Below are 18,540 nucleotides of genomic sequence, written 5' to 3' on the forward strand. Positions count from 1 at the left end.
TTACTAGCAAACCAGAGGTTAAACTAACCCCTTATAAGAGCGCAGGGAGCATTTGCGTGACATAACTACACACTGTAGATGACACACTAATGTGTCATGTGACACACAGTTTGGAAAGCTCTGCTCTAACCACTACATCACACTGGCTCCCTAGAGTCCTTCTGCTATGGGGCAGCTCTATAAATTAAGTACGTAAAGAAATGTGGGGAAAACAAAATGTCACTTAGAGAAGGATCGGAAATATTTTCTTTGAAGACTTAGTTTGTTTTATTCTGGATTGTTTTATTTGAAGTTGTGTGTTGTAAGCCGCTTTGTGGTTTTTTCTTTTAAAATATAAAGCGGTATAGAAATGAAATTAACAACAAATTTCACCATAAAAGGCGCCTAGATAGACCGTTGTGGCAACCATAACCTAGGTTTAAGGGGCCATTTGGCAATTAGCTTATACAGTGGTACCTTGGGTTAAGTACTTAATTCATTCTGGAGGTCCGTACTTAACCTGAAACTGTTCTTAACCTGAAGCACCACTTTAGCTAATGGGGCCTCCCGCTGCGCCACTGGAGCACGATTTCTGTTCTCACCCTGAAGCAAAGTTCTTAACCTGAAGCACTATTTCTGGGTTAGCGGAGTCTGTAACCTGAAGCGTATGTAACCTGAAGCATATGTAACCCGAGGTATCACTGTATATCTGAGTTTCTAACACGACCTGCAAGGCAGGTGGCTCTAACACTGAGCTGTGGGGCTATTCATACAGCCGTTCTCTCTGCCTTGCGAAATGAGACCAGAGCGAGGAGGCTGAGTCACAAAAGCTGATAGTCGACAAGCAGAAAGTTCACCAGGTTGAAGAGAGTGACACTGTATGGGAGAGGAAGCTTTCCAAGTTCCCTGTCCCAAGTGCTTACTGTCTGCAGAAAGTGGAACACCACTGGACAGGAAATGTCACCTGTGTGTTGATTCATGTGTGGGTCTGGTGGGAAAGGAGGGGAGGACAGACACATCACCGGTAGCAAGAGTTCTGAATGAGGCATCTGAAAATAGATTGTGCGCCCTGCCAGCACAAGGGAGAAAAGGGAGAGGTGTTTGCAGGCAGGGTGGAGAACAGCTGCTTCTGTGCAGGCTTAAGTCATCTGCTGTTTTGCCTCTGGTTGAACTTTTCAACCTCCAGCTTCTTGTCCTGCCACCTTGCCTCTCTTACTCCTTCGCACAAAAAGAAAAATAATGCAAATCTGGTTCTCCAAGTGTACCAAATTAAACATTTCTCCAGGCTTCCCATTTCCTGCGCTGGCTGGCCAAATTCTCTGCCAGAGTGGAAGAGCAGCGCATAAAGGCCACAGGGACAAGCTGGGCCGGCTCCGCTCCAGTTTGATTACAGAAGATGGCTGGGCCCTGGCTTTTAGCCTGGCCTCCAAAGCAGCGCAACTTTATTCGTCGGGAAATCTCTCGTTTACCCGGCTGGCAGTACAAGCAGAGCTGTGCAAACACCAGGAAGGCCAAGAGGACGGCGAGGGCCAAAAGCAGCCGTCAGCTACAGAACGAAGAGAGATGCAGGCCAAGCAAGCGGTTGCTCTCTTTTTTTGGACTCCCAAAAAAACTGCAGCTGATCAAGGCTGTGTCGGCGCTTGAGGATAAGTATGAGCCTCTGGCCAGAATGGGGAGCCTCAGCCCCAGGGTTCAATGCAGCTCTCCTGATAGCCTTCCCCCCAATTGTTTGCATGCTCCAGTACCCATGAAATTTGGAAGAACCTCGGGTGGGGGAACAGGGGGCAGGAGAGAGATGCCTTTCTGAGGTCTTGGCCGGCAAATGGGGCAGGAGAAGGCACATAGCAAAAACCATGGCACTCACTCCTACAAGATGTATACAGTGGTGCCTCGCAAGACGAATGCCTCGCAAGACAAAAAACTCGCTAGACAAAAGGGTTTTTTGTTTTTTGAGCTGCTTCGCAAGACGATTTTCCCTATGGGGAAACGTCTTGCAAGTTTGTTTCCTTTTTCTTAACACCGTTAATACAGTTGTGACTTGACTTCGAGGAGCAACTCATAGCACGCGGTGTGGTAGCCTTTTTTGAGGTTTTTAAAGACTTTGGTGATTTTTGAAGCTTTTCCAAAACTTTCCCGACACCGTGCTTGGCAAGACGAAAAAAATCGCAAGACGACAAAACTCGCGGAACGAATTAATTTCGTCTTGCGAGGCACCACTGTAGCTACCAACCTGCAAACGTTAGACAAGTTCAGGGATGGGAAGTCCATCTTTTCGCCATGGTTATTTTTGACCTCCATAGTCCAAGACAGGATGATTCTGAATGCCAGCTGCTGGGGGATGGCAAGGAAGGAAAGCACAGTTGTGCTCAAGTCCTGCTTGTGGGCATCCAATGGGCATCAGCTGGCCTTCACCAGGGACCTAACCTTTAGCATGGCAGGCCCTGCCAGCAGCGTTTCAGCAGGAACCACCCCCGAACTTCTTTCAGATGCTTTCTGAAAACAAGATTATTTAGACAGGCCTTTGCAATATGAGTTTTCTCTTCTTCACCAACTGGCATTTACTGTCAAGTTTTCATAGATGAGGGACACGGGTGGCGCTGTGGGTAAAAGCCTCAGCGCCTAGGGCTTGCCGATCGAAAGGTCGGCGGTTCGAATCCCCGCGGCGGGGTGCGCTCCCGTTGCTCGGTGCCAGCGCCTGCCAACCTAGCAGTTTGAAAGCACCCCCGGGTGCAAGTAGATAAATAGGGACCGCTTACTGGCGGGAAGGTAAACGGCGTTTCCGTGTGCTGCGCTGGCTCGCCAGAGCAGCGATGTCACGCTGGCCACGTGACCCGGAAGTCTCTGCGGACAGCGCTGGCCCCCGGCCTCTTGAGTGAGATGGGCGCACAACTCCAGAGTCTGTCAAGACTGGCCCGTACGGGCAGGGGTACCTTTACCTTTTACCTTTCATAGATGCTTTTTGTGGAGTTTATTCACTGTGTGCCGTATATCACCTTGACATATTTTAATGGAGGTGTGGATTACAAATGTGTAAATAAAATCTGGCTGGCTGCTGTGGGAACAGAATGCTGGGTTACACTGGCCTTTGACCTGATCCAGAAGGCCTCACCTTACATTCTTAAGACATTAAGCCTGCAAACTGAGAACACTGACTGCCTACCCATCCGCCCCAGACTCCCGGCATACGGTGATAACAAATGGCGCTGGCGCTCTGAGTTGTATGAAGGAAACGGTGCGGGCTGTAGGTTGCCCCAGAAGCAGAAGTTTTAATAATGCCCAGTACTGGCAGCCAGGCCTGCTTGCTCCCTTAAAAGGAGCCATGAACAGCGATTGTCACCCAGACTACAGACCAGTCTCTGTATTCCAAGCTCCAAAATGTCTTTTGAGGAAAGCACCCTCTAAGGTGGGGCTGTGCTGCTAACTGTGGAGCAAACGCCTTGGGATCTCATTAACTCCAACTGAAAGTTTCAGAGTGTTTTTCTCGGCCCAATCCCATTGCGCAGATGCGTTCAGGAGTGTTTCTCAATCATTAAGACTAAAGCCGTTGAGATGAGAAGGCGTGAGAATGGGTTTCACTTTTGCCAAACCCTAGTCAGCTGCTCAGCGCCAAATGGGCTGGCATACAGTTCCTTCCCCTGTTTTTTACTCCAGCAGCTAAGCAGGTCTAGGTCTGGTCAGTGTTTAGATGCAAGGCTCCCTAGGAACCCTACCTACAGTCTTGAGATGCATGGTGGAAGAAATAATAAAGGTAAAGGTAAAGGTACCCCTGCCCGTACGGGCCAGTCTTGCCAGACTCTAGGGTTGTGCGCCCATCTCACTCTAGAGACCGGGGGCCAGCGCTGTCCGAAGACACTTCCGGGTCACGTGGCCAGCGTGACAAGCTGCATCTGGCGAGCCAGCGCAGCACACAAAACGCCGTTTACCTTCCCGCTGGTAAGCGGTCCCTATTTATCTACTTGCACCCGGGGGTGCTTTCGAACTGCTAGGTTGGCAGGCGCTGGGACCGAGCAGCGGGAGCGCACCCCGCCGCGGGGATTCGAACTGCTGACCTTTCGATCGGCAAGCCCTAGGCGCTGGGGATTCGAACCGCCGACCATTCGATCGGCAAGCCCTAGGCGCTGAGGCTTTTACCCACAGCACCACCCGCGTCCCTAAAGAAATAATAGCTGTGTACTTTTGAGGCAGGTTTGACCGCAGCAGCTTTATTTTAAAAGTGGACCATTATGCAGAGCATTATATTCAGAGGCATACTACCTCTGGCCGTGGAGAGAAACATAGCAGTTGTGGTCAGGGTGCAAAATTAGCAGGGCACCAGGCGCATTTCGCGCCTAAAAATTCTCCATTTGCAAGCACCTCTAAAAGTCTGGATGCCATTTTTTGCGCCTGGCTGACACTCAAGGATCACTGGAATGTATGTGCTATGAAGCCTCGAAGTATATGTTAAGGATAGACAATATCCTTAAGGAGTTTAGCAATAAGGAGTAGAGTGTTTTGAAAACTGAAGTATGGTACCAATATTTTTATTGTAAACACCAAATTTAACATGCATTTGCAATTTCTGTTAAAATGTGATATCAACAATATGCTTATCAAAATAATAAAAAGTGTTGCCGATCTCCCCAAATGTAGACTAGACCTTCTGTTTTGGAGCCCACAACCGAGGTCCCAGGAGCCACTTGGCTCCTAGCTTTTCTATCCCAGTTTCTAACACTGATGGTGGCTGGTAGCACACCTTATCCTCCATCAGCTGGGGTACTCTTTTCAAGCCATCCCTCGCTACATCCAATTCCACTGTTTTAATTCGGTGTTGTGTGAAAAAGTATTTTATTTTTGTCTGTCCTAAATCCTCAGCTTCATTGGGTGGTCCAGGTCCTAGTATTATGAGAAAGTGAGGAAATACATATCCCTTCCCACTTTCTATAAACCATGCTATGCCAGATGTCAACCAATTTGCACAAGACAACAGGTGACTTAAGGAACAGTAACATACAGGCAAAATGACTGACAGGTCCCAGCTACCAAGCAAGTTGAGGCGGGCTTAAGAAGTGAAAAGGAAGCAACCATATGCGGTTATTGTTCCCCAACGTCGCTGACTGAGGACACAGCAAGACACTGGACTATACAGGAATAGGTTGAACACTGGCAACCAGTTGCCTTTCTCTGACATGGAAGCAAGGGAAGGGAACCAATGACCCTTCAGATGTTGTTGGACTCCAAATCCCATCAAGCCCAAGCCAGCATAGCCCAGTGATCAGGGATGATGGGAGCTGTAGTTCAGCAGCAACTGCAGGGGAAGAGGTTCCCCAGCCCTGGCCTAGAGCAAGCCTTCTGACCACGACCAAAGATACCTTCATCGGGGTTGCTAGGCAACAGCACATTGACCACATCTCAACTACCGCAAGCCAGGAAAAAGAGAAAGAGTGACTGAGGAAGGCATTAAGTGGGATCTTGGGGGGAAAACCATTGCTGAGATGACAACATGAAGCATACTTATCACAGGGCACTCTTTCGTCTTTGATCTGAAGTTCTGGGGCTGCTTCATAGGGTCTTCAAGGAGGAAAGAGTTAGGCCCAGAGATGTCACAAACTGGGGCACAGCTATGACTTACTATGACTGACCCTTCCTTGTTACCATCAGTCTACTGGGGGGCCCCTAAGGCTGAAAGTGACGGACTAGGCCTGCCGAGTTTTCTGGGAAGGGAGGGAGGCTGAAAAAATAGTAGACAATTGCAGAAGTTTCTCTACATAAGGGGGGGGGGGTCCGAAGGCCTTTGCAATCCCATGATAGGAATTCTTAGGAAAGGGGCTGAAAACAGATTTGAGAGCATCATTTCCCCAAGCCCACCACAAGAGACAGTGGTAAGACCACTCACATATTCATAAAAAGGGATACTGTAGAGATGGAAAATGCACAGCAGGGGTGGGGAGTGGGGTTTCAGTCTGGAGGCCACCTTTCCTCAAGGAAAACATTCCGGGGGGGCTCCATGGAAAGGGTGGAAAGAAGTTTGTGGAGAAACAGGTGTGACCCTACCCTTTATATAGTAAAATTCAGAGGTTTATATGTACAGCCATATCTCCACTTACACCTCCTGAACCTCCACCAGACAAGCGAGAGGCAGTATAACTGCTTGACCCATTCCAGCCAGGAAAAAGGACCCAAGGGACACAGAGCAGAGTGGGAAGAACTCAAGAGGCCAGATAGAAAGGTCTGGAGGGCCACATCTGAACTCCGAGCCCCAAGGTTCCACACACCTGGTGTACAGTGGTACCTCGGTTTACGAACTTAATCCGTTCCGGAAGTCTGTTCTTAAACCAAGGCATGCTTTCCCATATAAAGTAATGGAAAATGGATTAATCCGTTCCAGACGATGAAAAACAACCCCTAAAACAGCAATTTAACATGAATTTTACTATTTAATGAGACCATTGATCCATAAAATGAAGGCAATAATCAATGTACTGTACTATAAAATAAATAAGACAGTATTGTAGATTAATTTTTCTTCTTACGTGCACTGATAATAGTCATTGTTTTGAGGGGGGACTTTTATCCATTTCTGCAGTCATACAATCAACCAGTAGCTGAACTGGGTTCCACAGTGTCACAAAAACAAAGACACAGTCACAAATCAGTCCCACAGTCATAGCAAAATAAATAAATAAAGAAAGAAAGAAAGAAAGCCTCACAAACAAAACCACAACAAAATAGGAAAAACAAAAGCTCCAAATATCACACCTCTGTGTTGAGTGGGTGCTCGGGACTCAACAGCCGACAGACTCAACAGAAAGCCTCAGATTAGAAGCGGAGGACTCAATTTACAAATGGAACACACTCAACAGGAAGCGGAACATGTTCTGCTTCCAAGGCAAAGTTCACAAACCGGAACACCTACTTCCGGGTTTGCAGCATTCTTATTACAAGTTGTCCATAGCTGTTCTTAAACCAAGGTACCACTGTACAGGAAAGGGCAACCAATATCACCAGCGGGCTGAGGCACCTTTCCTATAACAAGAGGCTAAAAGGGGAATTGGGGTGTTGAATTAGCAGGCCTCCAGCGTGGCCAACATTGGCTTTCCCCAACCAGGTGTTTTCCAGATGTGGTCTGACTCCCATCACCCCCAGTCAGTATGGTCTGAGATGACGGGTATCACAGTCCAAAAACATCTCAAGGTTGGGGAAAGGTGGCTTACATCATTCTAAAATGAGTGTTGTGGAATTACTGGTTGCCGAACATGGCCCCAGGTCCAAATCTCTGCTTTTGGATACCTTCAAGCGGCGGCAAGCGTAGCCGGAGGAACAAAAGGACCAAAACGCAGGCGTTGTTTTGCAGCCCCACCGCCTGCGATTGTTCATTCAGACTTCTCAAGAACCTTTAATTGGGCTCTGCAGCGACTCTCTGGGTCTCGGAGGGCCACGCAGGTGCAGGTGCTAAAAGCAGCTCCTATTTTCATATCAGTGGGAGTTGCCGTTTCCCCCTTGAGTTGAGACAGAGAGAGCGCTTGGCGAAAAGCGAGAGGTTGTAGAGGTGGGGAGGGAATAAAGCTTTCATTTTGTCTTGACACATTTGCTGGTGTATGTAAAGCCACACCCATTGTACTCTCAGCACTACCATCCAATGATTATGCATTGTCTCTGCCCAGAATTCAATCTTTCTCCCCGTCACTCATAAGCATGCGCCAGTGGAAGACCTGACCCCCTTTTCTAGCCAGGTAGCAGAGATGTTAAAGGAGGGAGCCAGCAACCTACACAGCCTTGCAGCTGATATCACACAGGTGGAAAGAGAGTTTTGCATGCAGAAGGTCCCATGATCAATCCTCAACATCTCCAGGATGGACAGGGAAGATCCCCTCACCTGGCTGAAGTTCTGGAGAACATCTGTCCATCGCTGTAAGCAATACGGAGCTACACAGACCATTTGCCCAACTCCATAGAAAGTAGAGCATCAGTCTTGCACAAGGCTGGCCCTGGCATCAGTCCCTGGCATCTCTACTACCAGACTACCAGTGAAGGCAATATTCAACTAGTAATACCAAGGGTCTGACTTGGTACTTTCCTCTGTTCCTAGAAAAGGGGTCCCCAGCCAAATTTGGGGCTTGGCTTCTATGACTGCCACCACCCCACTCCAAAATTACCGAGGGAATGCAGCCCTCGACAGAGATGATTTCCCCACCCTGGTGTTAAAGCATGTCAAGGAACATAGTCTGGAAGCAGCAGACGGCACCATAGGGCAGCCCAACATTTGATGGGAGTGGCCCAACTCGGTTTCGAAACCAAGATTTGACTGTCATAGAGGGGACTTTGAGTGAGATGTTGCTTTTTGCTATAACAGGGATGGGGAGCCTGTGGCCCTTCAGATGTTGCTGGACTCCAGCTCCCATCAGCCCCAGTCAAGCATGCTGGGATTGGCAGTTCAGCAGCAATCTGGTTAGCATGACTTTCTGGTTAGTGGGGAACAGTAGTCCACTGCAGCCAAACCATGGTTTCCACTTCACACACCAAACCATGGTTTTTCATCCACGAGGTAAGGTTATCTGTCACCAACACTTTCTGAATGGGGCTCCAGATGATTTAGAAATGTGACCACAGGAAGTATGATGCAGTGGCTGGCTTAACCGCACCACCTCTCAAAGCTGCTACTTAAACTTGCTTCTTTTTTTTGCCCCTCAACAAATGGCATTTGGCGGCAGATCTACCACCCACATCTATTCCCACTAAATCAGGTGAGCGCTTCTCATCCCCTGCAAAGATGTGACATCTAAACTACCGTATTTTTTGCTCTATAAGACTCACTTTTTCTCTCCTAAAAAGTAAGGGGAAATGTGTGTGCGTCTTATGGAGCGAATGCAGGCTGCGCAGCTATCCCAGAAGCCAGGAACAGCAAAAGGGATCGCTACTTTCGCTGCGCAGTGATCCCTCTTGCTGTTCTGGCTTCTGGGATTCAGAAATTTTTTTTCTTATTTCCCTCCCCCAAAAACTAGGTGCGTCTTGTGGTCTGGTGCATCTTATAGAGTGAAAAATACGGTAATATTTTCATTGTGTATTGTGCACTGTTAAGGGGTGTGCGGAAAGAGAATTCACCTGATGTTTCTGCACATTGCAAGAAAGGTTCAGCTGTTCTGTGGCTGCAGCAAGCGTAAGCAATTGACCCTGCAGACTGATCAGGAGGCCAAAAGGAACCAAAACCATCTTAAAAAACTAATTGCTACACCCTAGTCAGCAGGAGATGAAAGCCAGGAATTGAGATGGGGTCGGACTAGTTAGCTACTGGGGCAAACAAATAAGCAGCAGAAACGACAGCTTTCACTGTGTGCTGTAAAAACTGTATTGGATTTTGAATGCAATGTTCAAGGAGCTGGGCCACACAGATGGCCAGCCTGTGACCTAGTCGGCACAGCCAGCCTTGACTGCAGGGATGTGCAGCATGGCTTGGCAGTGACTAGGAGGCCAGATGACCACATATTGTCAAGCTATTCCAGGAGAACTCTATAGATTTACTCAGGAGGAGGAGTTTGGATTTGATATCCCGCTTTATCACTACCCTAAGGAGTCTCAAAGCGGCTAACATTCTCCTTTCCCTTCCTCCCCCACAACAAACACTCTGAGGTGAGTGGGGCTGAGAGACTTCAAAGAAGTGTGACTGGCCCAAGGTCACCCAGCAGCTGCATGTGGAGGAGCGGGGAAGCGAACCCGGTTCACCAGATTACGAGTCCACTGCTCTTAACCACTACAGCACACTGGCTCAGAAGCTTGCCCAGGCTTCCCTAATGGCCCAAGAAACATTTCTAGAAAAGGAACTCCCCCACTATGAGCTACCTTCCACTCAGTGTTAGAAAGTCTAGATTTTAAAAGCCTAGAAAAATAAGGATAGGCACTAAGCGGGAAAACATTCCACAATTGCGGTGCCACCACTGAGCAGACTCTACCAACTCATGAGAACATAAGGAGATCCTGCTGGATCAGGTCAACGGCCCATCTAGTCCAGCACCCTGTACTCACAGTGGCCAACAAGGTGTCTGTGGGAAACCCACAAGCAGGATTTGAGTCCATGACCACCCTCTCCTACTACGTTTTCCAGCCACTGGTATTCAGAAGCACTGCTGCCTCCAACTGTGGAGGTAGAATAGTTATCATGGCTAGAGGGAGCCACTGCTATCGTCTTATCCTCCATGAATTTGTCTAATCCTCTTTAAAAGACTTCTAGGTTGATGCCCATCACTGCTTCCTGTCGGAGGGAGTTTCATAGTTTAGCTATGCTCTGCCTTCATTATACACCTTTAGGCGCCAGGCAAAAACGTTCCTTTTTAACCAGGCCTTTGGTTGATCTGACTGACATCTTAAAAGGTAAAGGTAAAGGGACCCCTGACCATTAGGTCCAGTCGCAAACGACTCTGGGGTTGCGACGCTCATCTTGCTTTAACTGGCCGAGGGAGCCAGCATTTGTCCGCAGACAGCTTCCAGGTCATGTGGCCAGCATGACTAAGCCGCTTCTGGCGAATCAGAGCAGCACACGGAAACGTTGTTTACCTTCCCACTGGAGTGGTACCTATTTATCTACTTGCACTTTGAGGTGCTTTCGAACTGCTACATTGGCAGGAGCTGGGACCAAGCAATGGGAGCTCACCCCGCCACGGGGATTCGAACCATCGACCTTCTGATCGGCAAGCCCAAGAGGCTCTGTGGTTTAACCCACAGTGCCACCCACGACCCTGTGATTGACATCTTATGGCCTTTTAAAATGTGGCTCTTTTGAGGGGGGGGTGTTGTTATTGGATTGCTTTTATTTTGAGATACATATATATATATGAGTGGTTTTTATGTTGATCTTTTCTGTGCACTGCCCTGAGACCTCCAGGTATTGGGCAGTAAAAATACTAATACTAATAATAAATCATCATCTTTTTTGTCTATCCTGAATCTTCCAACATTCAGCTTTGTCGTATGTCGACAAAATCTAGCGTCATGAAAGGGAGAGAAAAACTTTTTCCTATCAATCTTTTCCATGCCATGCATAATTTTATAAACTTCTGCCATGTCACCTCTTAACTCTCCTTTTCTCTGAACTAAAAAAAGTCCCTGACGCTGCCACCTTTCCTTTGATCATTTCAGTTGCCCCTTTTCTAACGCTACCATATCCTCTTTGGGGTGAGGAAACTCATCTCCGGCTCCTCATGACATACACGTGGGCCAGCCATTGTGCAAACCAACTCCCCACTCCCACCCCATGCCTTACAGATGTTATGGGATTGCAAGTCCTACAGTCCCAGCCATCATAGCTAGTGGTCAGGGATGATGGGGAGTTGCGCCCTAAAATGTTGGGGAGGGCACCAGCTTGGCAAAGGCTCCTGTGAGCAACAGCGGAACAAGCAGATGTACATCGTGTGTGGAGCGGGTAAAGCATATTAGGATAAGACAGGTATTTGGATGCAGTGGCCCAGAAGCCCGCATTTCCCCCCAAAACACTCTTCAGCGCTCAAGCACAAAAATCAGCACAACGCCTGCCCACAATGGACTGAAAGAGATGCCAGCAGTTAGCTGGCAGGTGTCAATGCTGCCAGAAGAACCCATTTATCCAAAGCCTCAGAACAATTCTCTGCACAAAGCCTATGGGCACAGGTCGGTTCAGGCTGTAGAAACACCATATGCCTCTACATCACTCTTTCCAAAAAATAAAAAAGGCTGCGATTTACTCCACACATTAACTTCGGCAGTAAAATACTTCACTTTCATACTGTTTGCACAGCTGTCTTGCTAAGGATTCCAGTCTGGCTATTCCCTCTTTGCTTTGACCTCATGCCAAGGGGGGGGGGGGGGAGAGACAACAGCCATTCCACCTTCAGACAGTTATTTTCTTACATTTTTATCCCACTTTTTTCCATCATGGAACCCAAAGTAATGTAAATCTCTCTTCCAGGCACTGACCAGGCCTAGACCTGCTTAGCATCAACAAAGCGCTGGATTCAATTGTCTTGAGTATGCATGGCTCTCCCTGGAGGGGCCTGAATCCCAGTTTGCATCAAGCAGCAGACTCCAAGTTCCTAGTCCATAGGGATGTACCACTTCAAGCTTGAAACGGAGGGAAGACTGGTAAAAATTCAAGGCAGAGTGGTGGAGATTTATCAGAATTTTGACTTTAGAGCAGGCCCCATGCTCCACAACTAGCAGAAAGTATTTGTTATGCAATAGAGCTCTCGAATTCCCGAAGAGCATACAGAAATATATAGCTCTGAAAGTGGAGGGAACATCTTTGGGAAAGGGTACCCAATCCATTGCAAGCCAGTAACACTCTAAATACAGGAGCCATTGGGTACTGGGGAGAAACAACAGTCTAAAGCCACTACTGGTCCAGCTCTCCCATAATTGTGTACTTCAAATTCTCCAGTTGGGCTACAACTCCCATTAATGCTCATCTGGAGAGCACCAGGTTGAGGTAGGCTGGCCTAAGAGCAGCAAGGAGGTTTCCCCCCAGCTCATCTAGCTCCCCTGGTTCCTACCCCCACAGAGGCAGCCTTGCTTTATAAGGCACTCAGAATTCCCATCAACAAATTACAAGGACACTATCCCAATCTCAGCTAACCTTATTAGCAAACAAAAATGAGTGGCAGGCTACTTCAGCATCTTTGAGGAGGTCTGCGCAAAGGTAACAAGTCCATGCTGGGATGGCACATCCAGCAGCTGCCACAGCAAATATAATATTGCCTAAGAACAGGGATCTCCTCCCCACCCACCCAGAATCCCCAAGAGGACACTTTGCAAGAGTTGCCCATGGATACGTACCCAAGAGAAGCTTTCTGAAGCAGACACAAGGTCCCTCCAGTTCAGCATCCATGGCGGCTAACCAGATGCCTATGGGTCTCCCATGAGCAGGACAGGAGCACTATACGCCTTCTCCTGCAGTTGCTTCCCAGCAACTGGTATTCAGGATCTTGCTGCCTCATGGTCCTGGAGGCTGTATGACTAGTAACCACTGACTGCCTTTTCCTCTGTGAATCTGTCCAATTCCCTTTTAAAAGCATCCACGTTGGTGGCCATCACAGCCTCATGCAGGAGCAAATTTCACGGTTTAACTGCACACTGCATGAAGTGGTACTTTCTTCTTGTCTGCCCTGAATCTTCCAACATTCAGCTTCAATGTGGGTCCCTGAGTTCCGGAATAATGAGAGAAAGAAGTCTCCCCATCTGCTTCCTCCTAGACCAGGGGTCAGCAACCTAAGGCCCATGGGCCACAAGCAGCCCACGGGGGTCATTTAACTGGCCCATGAACCACCTGCTCGGCGAGTCCCCACGTGCTGCACTAAACCAGTGCAGTGCAGCATGGGGACTCGCTTCTGCGGTGCCAGAAATCGCGTCTGCACATACACAGACACCAGAAATCACGAGCACGCGCTCTCACGTGTATGCGCAATCCACCCCCCTGAGGGATCTCCACTGGAATGAACCGGCCCAGGTGAGGAAAACCTTGCCGGCCCCTTTCCTAGACTATGCCTAATTTCATACACTTCTATCATGCTTCCCTTACGTACCCACCTTTCTCCTAAACTAAAGGTAAAGGTAAAGGTACCCCTGCCCGTACGGGCCAGTCTTGCCAGACTCTGGGGTTGTGCGCCCATCTCACTCAAGAGGCTGGGGGCCAGCGCTGTTTGGAGACACTTCCGGGTCACGTGGCCAGCGTGACATCGCTGCCATGGCGAGCCAGCGCAGCACATGGAAACGCCGTTTACCTTCCCGCTAGAAAGCGGTCCCTATTTATCTACTTGCACTCGGAGGTGCTTTCGAACTGCTAGGTTGGCAGGCGCTGGGACCGAGCAACGGGAGCGCACCCCGCCACGGGGATTCGAACCGCCGACCTTTCGATCGGCAAGCCCTAGGTGCTGAGGCTTTTACCCACAGCGCCACCCGCGTCCCAAACTCCTAAACTAGAAATCCCCAAATGTTGTGTGACCTTTCTTCCATGGGGGAAGAGGCTCCAACTTATAGATCATTTTTGGTTGCTCTTTGCTGAAAATTCCTCTCCAGCTCCTTCTAAATGAACGGTGACCAGACATGAATGCAGAATTCAAAATGCAGCCTCACCACAGATTTGTAAAGTGGAATAGGGAATGTGCATTTTCCAGAGCTGCCACACATTGGGTTGACATTTTCATCAAGCTACTCAACACTGACACACCCTCAAGATTCCCCCTCCATGCCAGTCACTGCAAGCTCAGACCCTACTGTGGATATGGTGGGTTGCTTATATAGAGATAGGGGAACACCAGATACCACAAATCAAGAGGATCTATACTTTAATCCAGGTAGCATTTCCCAAGCTGATAATTTAAAAAAAAATCCCACGTCCACAGTTCCTTCTTCCCATGATATTCAGGGCTCTGAATATCCACCCCATACATTCAAATCACTCTTATGCCACGTTAACAGCCATGAAGGATCACAGGAACTGTAATTTAACAAACTACAGCTCCCATAACCCTCCTGTTAAAGTGGTACACTTTAAATGTGTAGCATGGCTGGGACCATCTCTCTGGAATTTAAGTGAAGGTGATGAACCATTTGGCCTTTCTTCTCCCAAGAGAGCATCTCTCCCTGGCTTGTTTTTCCACCACTGGATCTCAGGGGAGGATTCCGCGAGCTCCAGCCACCGACTAGACTAGGCTGGAGAGCCTGCTCCAATTCTAGCATCTCCCACAAGTGGTTTCCACCTCTGCAGCTACCCTCCATCCCAGAGGCCTAGGTGGAGCAGTGGGAGAGAGCAGGAGGTGTGGCAGAACACACAAGAAGACTTAACACCTGACTGCCAAAAACCCCCCAGAAACCCTGACACACTATCATGGCCATCTTTGAATCATTTCTAGGGATCCGTGATCTCCACCAAGCTCTGCATATCAGAGCAAAAAGACCTGCTTCTGTTTCACAATAACTCCCATCCTTGAACAAGCAGAGTCATATGCCAGCCCCTGCACATCTCAAATGGTACAGCAGTTACAGCTGTTCCTGGACCAAGAGTCTGACCGAAGTAGTACAGGAACTGGTGACTTCAAGACTGGACTACTGCAATGCACTCTATGTGGGGCTTCCCTTGAGCTGGACCCAGAAGCTGCAGCTTGTGCAGAATGCCGCAGTGTGGTAGTTGAGAGGAGTGAGGCCCTGTCTGCATAGAACACCACAGCCTTTAATAGGTAAAGCCCTAAATAGCTTGGGACCACTTTACTTGCAGGATCGCCATGTCTGAGAAATAACCACTTTTCTGCTTCGATCTGCAAAACTGGCACTGTTATGGGTGCTGCATAATACTTGGTTGTGCATTTGTAAGAAATTTATCTTTAAGTGTAGTGTAGCAGCACATACACTTTGGAACTCCCTGCCAATTGACATCAGGCCAACACCTTCCCTGTACTCTTTTTGGCACCTGCTTAAACATTTTTGTTTAGGCATGCCTGTCTAGACATTAAGTTACATGTGCTTTATCTCTTTTCAGCTACTGTTGATGTTAACTATCTTCTGAATGCTCTTCAATAATGTTTTTAACTATTTATTGAAAATTGTAGTATTTTATTTACTATTTTTGTAAACCATTTCAACTTTTTAAAAAAATCAAGCAGTGTATAAATCTTCTTAATCATAGCATATAGATATAAGTTAATGGGAATGAAGACTTAAGATCACCCTCACGCAAGAGGCACCTCACCCTGTACCTTTGAGAAGTGAATGTCGAAACCAGTGCTGCACATTTCAGAACTCAAGCTTGTCTTAATAGTTTTGTCTCCAGCATTTTGCAAGTCCCTCCACACTCAGGTGAATTTCTATGTCCCCACCAAGGTTTTTATTTCCACGCACATTAGCTTTTGCCCCATAGAGATAGACGATAGCTGCATATGAAATCGGGGTATGAATTACAGCAATCCATACAGTCAATCTTGACCTGAATGGGTTACAAACTACAGTAACCAACACTAAGAGTAGGCCAAAGCCATCCTCGGAGTAACTGCAGAACTGTTAAGGCAACAGGCATCAAATTTAGTAGTTATCGTAACAGTGAAAGGGCTTGGCTTGGCACTATTCTCCTCCATGCATTTTCCAAGACAGTTTGTTCCCCCATTCTTCTAGTCCTCTTGATGGGAGCAGATAAAGTCTACGCAATAGCAAAGAGGGATGGGGAACCTCAAGCCCAGGGGCTGAATGCAGTTCTCCAGGCTTTCATCAGGCCTCCAGTACAAGCCACACCCACTCACCATCCATGCTCTGCGCCTTCCTTGTGCACTTCTGCCTGGCTTGAATGAGTCCTCAAATTGTGACAACGCTTCTCACTTGCCTAGATGGATGCATGCAAATGCAGAAACCTCTGGCTTTAGCGTAGCTTGAACGCAGCCCATTGCATGCCAATGTATGGTAAAAGATGAAGAAATGGGCCTCCAGGTGCATGTTAGGGTTAAAAATGGGTGCTGGGCTTGAGAAGGCTGAAGATACCTGCATTATGCTGAGGGATAAGGCCACAAAAAAGCTTATTCATCCTCTTAGTGAAGTCCCCACATTCCAACTGTGCAGTCAGCATCTTATTCCCCATTTTATCTACAGTATTCTTGTTTCAAAGCCAATCTCTCACAACAGCCTTCAAGGGACACACCACCACCTTAGGGCCCCTTGCCACTATTTTAACAGCCATATCTGAAATGCCCTATCATAGCTCTCTACTGCCACAATCCATTTCCCACAGCTTAAAAAAACCACCCTATTTTATGCAGAGTCAACCTAAGCCTACATTATCTTCCTTTCTTCCCAATGGTGCCCTGAACCCCTCACCATTAATTGCCTGCTCTCTCACACATGCACACGCTTCTCTCAGCATCCCACTGTACCCCTGAATCTGCTGTTATCGCTCTCGGGTGAAGAACCCCCTCACCCAATGAAAGATACCCCAATATCACTGCCTACCCTGTTTCCATCACCCTAATCTCCACTTACCTGCAGCAGTTTCCCCATATCAGACCTCCCTTTAACTTTAGAGAAACCCCAATCAAATTTTCCCCCCTCACCTTTCACCCAGGGACATCTGTAAAAATGTTATGGGGGCAGGGGGGGCAAAGCAAAACACAAAGTGGGACAGGGTAGTTTCACACACACACAAAAATGAGGGGGAATCACGCTTTTATGTTTTGCCTTATACCCCAAGGGTCAACAAATGCTGGAAACTTCCAATTTTTTTTTAAAAAAAACTGAAGAATCCTGGGAATTACAGCTCATCCACAACAAACTGCCCTCCCCTTCGCTGCAGCTAGCCATGCATCCCAATCTCCTTTCAGCCCTTGCTGCTTAAGAAACCCCCATAATTTCTCAGTGGGGCTCTCTGATCTAGGCTCCCCATTCTCCTGGACCCCCTTTCCAACACCACAGCCCCCTCTCCTTTCCCTTTCATCCCCTCTACACCACAGTCACCCCATACCACCCTGTATATCCCTTCAACCCCACCTGCTCGACAGGCCCGCACTCTCCCCCACCCCATTTTAACGTCCTTCAAACCCCTCCGAACCTCCCTGGTGGGCATCGCTACATGGACCCCCCACCCACCCCACATCCCTTTAGTCCCTTCTCTGGTGGAGACACCCAAAGCAGAGGCCGTCGCTTTCCTTTCACCGCCAGCACCACGCCATCACTGGCCCCCTACACCCTTTCCAGGCACCCCACCGCCCGCCCACCCCACATCCCTTCAAGCCTCTCTGCTGCTCATCCCTATATCAGACCCCCAGATTTCATCCCCATCACACCTCTGCAATTTCCCTTCCACCTGCTCTTGCAGAAGACCACATACAACGAGCATCCCCATCTCAATTTTATTTTATTTTTTGCAAGGGAGCCCCCCCCCCCCAGACTCACCCCCACACCAAAATCCCTGGCTGCCCTGCGTGCTCCCTGCAGCCTCGCACTGCATCCCTCGGCCTCTCTGCGGCCAGGCCCCGGCGGAGGGACCAGGCTCTTCCCCCACGCCGCCTCACCTGCGCTGCTGCTGCTGTGGCGGCGGCGGCGATTCCCGCTGCTGGAGGCTCAGCGTGGCGGTGGCTGCGGCGGCCGCCGCCGAGGCCGGGAGGAATAGTAGGAGGAGGGGAAGGAGAAGAAGCCGCGAGGGGGAGGCGGGTGGTGGAGGCTGCTCCGACTCCTCCACCGCCGGCGCCGCTGCTGCTGCTCTTGCCGCAGCCTCCGCCCCCTGCCGCTTCCCGGCGCCGACTGACAAGGAGCGCGGCTCGGACACGCCTCCCCGTCCCCGCCCTCCGAGCCTCCTTAAATAGTGCACCGCCTCCTCTCCCCGCCCACTTCGCCGCCGGGGCCAATCCGCGGTCACGGCGGCACGAGGACCGCCCACCCCTGCCCGCGGCTCGGGCCCCAGCGCGCAGGCGCGGGCGAGCCTCGGGTTGAATGTAGGCATGCGCCAGGTATATAGAGGGCGCGCGCTCCCTGCTCTTCTCCACCCCCCCCCCACGCCTAGAGATACGGAGGAAAGTTGGCGCGCAGGCTTAACTTCCGGCGTTTTGCGGTTCCGAAGGCAGCCATATGCGGGGCAGGAAGCACGTGGCG

At 49.1% G+C, this 18,540-nt stretch overlaps 1 protein-coding gene across 1 annotated transcript in view; it reads right to left on the minus strand.

The window, feature by feature from the left end:
- LOC114582756 (vigilin-like) overlaps positions 1-18,218 on the minus strand; it is a 56,313-nt gene extending 38,095 nt beyond the window's left edge. The window contains exon 1 of the mRNA XM_028703994.2: positions 17,964-18,218. The gene's annotated coding sequence lies outside the window, so the exon portion shown is untranslated. The remainder of the gene's footprint in view (positions 1-17,963) is intronic.
- Positions 18,219-18,540: the final 322 nt, after the last annotated feature.

The sequence above is a fragment of the Podarcis muralis genome, chromosome 13 (genome assembly GCF_964188315.1).
Source record: "Podarcis muralis chromosome 13, rPodMur119.hap1.1, whole genome shotgun sequence".
NCBI lineage: Eukaryota > Metazoa > Chordata > Lepidosauria > Squamata > Lacertidae > Podarcis > Podarcis muralis.